Source organism: Schistocerca americana, unplaced genomic scaffold (assembly GCF_021461395.2).
Source record: "Schistocerca americana isolate TAMUIC-IGC-003095 unplaced genomic scaffold, iqSchAmer2.1 HiC_scaffold_401, whole genome shotgun sequence".
NCBI classification, from domain to species: domain Eukaryota; kingdom Metazoa; phylum Arthropoda; class Insecta; order Orthoptera; family Acrididae; genus Schistocerca; species Schistocerca americana.
In genome coordinates this window covers 1-5,000 of record NW_025726128.1, presented here as the reverse complement: position 1 = coordinate 5,000, position 5,000 = coordinate 1, and the positions used below count along the sequence as shown (strand labels likewise).

Genomic DNA, 5,000 nt, shown 5'->3' with positions numbered 1-5,000 from the left:
TAGACTCCTTGGTCCGTGTTTCAAGACGGGTCGTGAAATTGTCCAAAGCTGAAGCGCCGCTGACGGGAGCGATTATTCCGCCCGAGAGCATCCCGAGCCAACAGCGGCGCGGGTCCGGGGCCGGGCCAGGTAGGTCCGTCATCCGGGAAGAACCGCGCGCGCTTGCCGGGAGCCGAGCGCCCAAAGGGGCGAATCGACTCCTCCAGATATACCGCCGGGCAGCCAGCCAGGGACACCGGGGCTCTGCCCAACAGACGCGAACCGAGGCCCGCGGAAGGACAGGCTGCGCACCCGGGCCGTAGGCCGGCACCCAGCGGGTCGCGACGTCCTACTAGGGGAGAAGTGCGGCCCACCGCACACCGAACGGCCCCACCCCGCGGCGAGTGGAAAGGCAACCGGACACGACCCCGCCGCGATTGCTCCGCGCGGGCGGCCGGCCCCATCTGCCGAGGGCGGAGGCCAGTGGCCGGATGGGCGTGAATCTCACCCGTTCGACCTTTCGGACTTCTCACGTTTACCCCAGAACGGTTTCACGTACTTTTGAACTCTCTCTTCCAAAGTTCTTTTCAACTTTCCCTCACGGTACTTGTTCGCTATCGGTCTCGTGGTCATATTTAGTCTCAGATGGAGTTTACCACCCACTTGGAGCTGCACTCTCAAGCAAACCCGACTCGAAGGAGAGGTCCCGCCGACGCTCGCACCGGCCGCTACGGGCCTGGCACCCTCTACGGGCCGTGGCCTCATTCAAGTTGGACTTGGGCTCGGCGCGAGGCGTCGGGGTAGTGGACCCTCCCAAACACCACATGCCACGACAGGCGGCAGCCTGCGGGGTTCGGTGCTGGACTCTTCCTGTTCGCTCGCCGCTACTGGGGGGAATCCTTGTTAGTTTCTTTTCCTCCGCTTAGTAATATGCTTAAATTCAGCGGGTAGTCTCGCCTGCTCTGAGGTCGTTGTACGAGTGTCGCACGCCACACCGCCAGCCGGCTGTGCACGCTACCGAGTAAGTACCGGTATGCGAACCGCCAGGCGACGGGCGCGCATCGCACGTTTAAGGAGGCGCGGCCGCCCCACAGGCGGCCGCGACGCTCCCAGGTCTGCGAAGCGGGGCAAACGCCGCCGCGCTTCAGTATACGTAGCCGACCCTCAGCCAGACGTGGCCCGGGAACGGAATCCATGGACCGCAATGTGCGTTCGAAACGTCGATGTTCATGTGTCCTGCAGTTCACATGTCGACGCGCAATTTGCTGCGTTCTTCATCGACCCACGAGCCGAGTGATCCACCGTCCTGGGTGATCTTTTCTTAGTTTCCACTGTCTCTTTCAAGACAGTTGCATAGGCGGGACGTAGGCGTGTGGCGGCCCCTGTTCAAGCGTTCTGTGTCCAACAGCCTCACGGCCGATGGGCGTCGTACGGCTCCACACCGGGAGCGGACAGGCAGTCGGGCGAACGTCATTCAAAACCGGCGCCAGGCGCCAGGTGCCGCAGGCCAGCCGCTCCAGCGCTTCAGCGCTCGTACCACCACAACATTGGCGTTAGTTTTGAGAAGCACGCGTGGTTCCGCACGCGGCGCACGGCTACTGCGAGCCGTACAGGTAGCGTGTTGCGCGACACGACACGCACATCGAAAGACATGCAGTCTAGTCGGTAATGATCCTTCCGCAGGTTCACCTACGAGAACCTTGTTACGACTTTTACTTCCTCTAAATGATCAAGTTTGGTCATCTTTCCGGTAGCATCGGCAACGACAGAGTCAATGCCGCGTACCAGTCCGAAGACCTCACTAAATCATTAAATCGGTAGTAGCGACGGGCGTGTGTACAAAGGGCAGGGACGTAATCAACGCGAGCTTATGACTCGCGCTTACTGGGAATTCCTCGTTCATGGGGAACAATTGCAAGCCCCAATCCCTAGCACGAGGAGGTTCAGCGGGTTACCCCGACCTTTCGGCCTAGGAAGACACGCTGATTCCTTCAGTGTAGCGCGCGTGCGGCCCAGAACATCTAAGGGCATCACAGACCTGTTATTGCTCAATCTCGTGCGGCTAGAAGCCGCCTGTCCCTCTAAGAAGAAAAGTAATCGCTGACAGCACGAAGGATGTCACGCGACTAGTTAGCAGGCTAGAGTCTCGTTCGTTATCGGAATTAACCAGACAAATCGCTCCACCAACTAAGAACGGCCATGCACCACCACCCACCGAATCAAGAAAGAGCTATCAATCTGTCAATCCTTCCGGTGTCCGGGCCTGGTGAGGTTTCCCGTGTGAGTCAAAAGCCGCAGGCTCCACTCCTGGTGGTGCCCTTCCGTCAATTCCTTTAAGTTTCAGCTTTGCAACCATACTTCCCCCGGAACCCAAAAGCTTTGGTTTCCCGGAGGCTGCCCGCCGAGTCATCGGAGGAACTGCGGCGGATCGCTGGCTGGCATCGTTTATGGTTAGAACTAGGGCGGTATCTGATCGCCTTCGAACCTCTAACTTTCGTTCTTGATTAATGAAAACATACTTGGCAAATGCTTTCGCTTCTGTTCGTCTTGCGACGATCCAAGAATTTCACCTCTAACGTCGCAATACGAATGCCCCCGCCTGTCCCTATTAATCATTACCTCGGGTTCCGAAAACCAACAAAATAGAACCGAGGTCCTATTCCATTATTCCATGCACACAGTATTCAGGCGGGCTTGCCTGCTTTAAGCACTCTAATTTGTTCAAAGTAAACGTGCCGGCCCACCGAGACACTCACTCAAGAGCACCCTGGTAGGATTGCAACGGGGTCCGCCTCGGGACGCACGAGCACGCACGAGGCGCGTCGCACGCCTTCAGCTCGCCCCACCGGCAGGACGTCCCACGATACATGCCAGTTAAACACCGACGGGCGGTGAACCAACAGCGTGGGACACAAATCCAACTACGAGCTTTTTAACCGCAACAACTTTAATATACGCTATTGGAGCTGGAATTACCGCGGCTGCTGGCACCAGACTTGCCCTCCAATAGATACTCGTTAAAGGATTTAAAGTGTACTCATTCCGATTACGGGGCCTCGGATGAGTCCCGTATCGTTATTTTTCGTCACTACCTCCCCGTGCCGGGAGTGGGTAATTTGCGCGCCTGCTGCCTTCCTTGGATGTGGTAGCCGTTTCTCAGGCTCCCTCTCCGGAATCGAACCCTGATTCCCCGTTACCCGTTACAACCATGGTAGGCGCAGAACCTACCATCGACAGTTGATAAGGCAGACATTTGAAAGATGCGTCGCCGGTACGAGGACCGTGCGATCAGCCCAAAGTTATTCAGAGTCACCAAGGCAAACGGACCGGACGAGCCGACCGATTGGTTTTGATCTAATAAAAGCGTCCCTTCCATCTCTGGTCGGGACTCTGTTTGCATGTATTAGCTCTAGAATTACCACAGTTATCCAAGTAACGTGGGTACGATCTAAGGAACCATAACTGATTTAATGAGCCATTCGCGGTTTCACCTTAATGCGGCTTGTACTGAGACATGCATGGCTTAATCTTTGAGACAAGCATATGACTACTGGCAGGATCAACCAGGGAGCTGCGTCAACTAGAGCTGAGCAGCCGGCCGCCCGGGAGTGTGTCCCGGGGGCCCGCGCGAACACGCAAGCGTCCGCTCAATTATTCTGCAAACAGGAGGAGGCTGAGCTCCCCTGCACAATACACCTCGAAACCCTCTCAGGTCCCGGCGGCGCGCAGCGCCGTCCTAAGTACTTGGTCGGGTTCGAGAGAGGCGCAATCGCCCGGAGTTTGGCGAGTAGACGCTTTAGGTGCGACCACCCGTGCTCCCAACTGAGCTTGCCGCTGCCGACAGAGGCCCGGGAGCGTGCTGTCGTGGCATTGCCGGCGGGAGACAACACGCGCCACCTACGGTGGCCGGCAGCTCCAACGCCAGCGCCACAGAAGGACAAAAGCCCCACTTGGGTGCCGAAGCGAACACTCCCAGCACAGCGCACGCGCCAACACGTCCGCACAGCTGCGATACAATCCACCTGCGAGAACCGCAGAGGCGACCGAGCAGCAGACGGCGTCGCGGCGCCGAGCGCCGGGCGGCGGCGCATCCTCAGCGCACACAGTCCTCAATCGGACCAGCACACTGCAGATGTCCACCGCGCTTCGCACCGGGCCCGCGAGGACCTACTTTGGCCGCACGGCGCCGCGTGCAGGGTGCGCCGGCGCGCAGCTGCGCCGCCTGCCGCCTCCGTCGGCCGGCGCGCCTGCCACTGGCCGCCCCCACCAGCCGGCTGTAGCGCGTGCGCCCACGCACCGCGCGGCCAGCACGCCGGGAGGCCCCCCCTCACCGGCCGGGGACGGTCCCACCCAGCCACCGCCGCGTATCGCTTCACACCCACATGCCATTCACGTTCGTGGGCATGGTGGGTATCGCTGAAACAACCGGTTGGTAGCTCAACCGATCGTCGCCATCACTGATTCACCTCTAGCGAGAACAACCGCACCACAACGGTTTACCAGTTGTTCATTTGCGTAACGTCACCAGCAAACGTAGACGTCCATCGCCATTTGCAAATTCAACGATTGTTGCATGCCTGTGTCAGGTGTCACGACACACTATGTCTGCCCACATACACGCAACAACGTGTGCACGCTTCGCGAACACGTGGAAGGTGGCCCCCGTACGTATGCGATGTCCATTGCGCGAACGACTGTCAACCGGCCTCTGTCGCATGTCGCAGATGTGGAACGCAGTGCACCATGCTATCACGGTGTGTGAGAAGAGACGACTACGTCTGACAACACGCGCCACTACATCAACAGACGGCTCATGCTGATCGCCATCCACGGCATACCATACTGCAATCCAGCTCTTATAGGGAGACGACACGTAGCTGAGTGCACAATATTTGGACCGTATGGTTCGCCGTTGTTGGCGCAGTCGTGGTACGGTCACACATGTACCACGATGTATCATTCAGTACATGAGGACCAATGTGCAGTACAGTGTGTGATTTGGACGTACAACATCAGCGGAC

At 58.5% G+C, this 5,000-nt stretch overlaps 3 non-coding genes across 3 annotated transcripts in view; all 3 read right to left on the bottom strand.

The window, feature by feature from the left end:
* LOC124582206 overlaps positions 1–950 on the bottom strand; it is a 4,229-nt gene extending 3,279 nt beyond the window's left edge. The window contains exon 1 of the ribosomal RNA XR_006973797.1: positions 1–950. This exon is cut by the window's left edge and continues 3,279 nt beyond it. This is a non-coding gene — a ribosomal RNA (large subunit ribosomal RNA).
* Positions 951–1,137: 187 nt separating this feature from the next.
* LOC124582180 lies at positions 1,138–1,292 on the bottom strand. Its single transcript, XR_006973773.1, has one exon. It is a non-coding gene; the product is annotated as a 5.8S ribosomal RNA (ribosomal RNA).
* Positions 1,293–1,645: 353 nt separating this feature from the next.
* On the bottom strand, positions 1,646–3,549 carry LOC124582197. Its single transcript, XR_006973789.1, has one exon. It is a non-coding gene; the product is annotated as a small subunit ribosomal RNA (ribosomal RNA).
* Between the last annotated feature and the right edge of the window lie 1,451 nt (positions 3,550–5,000).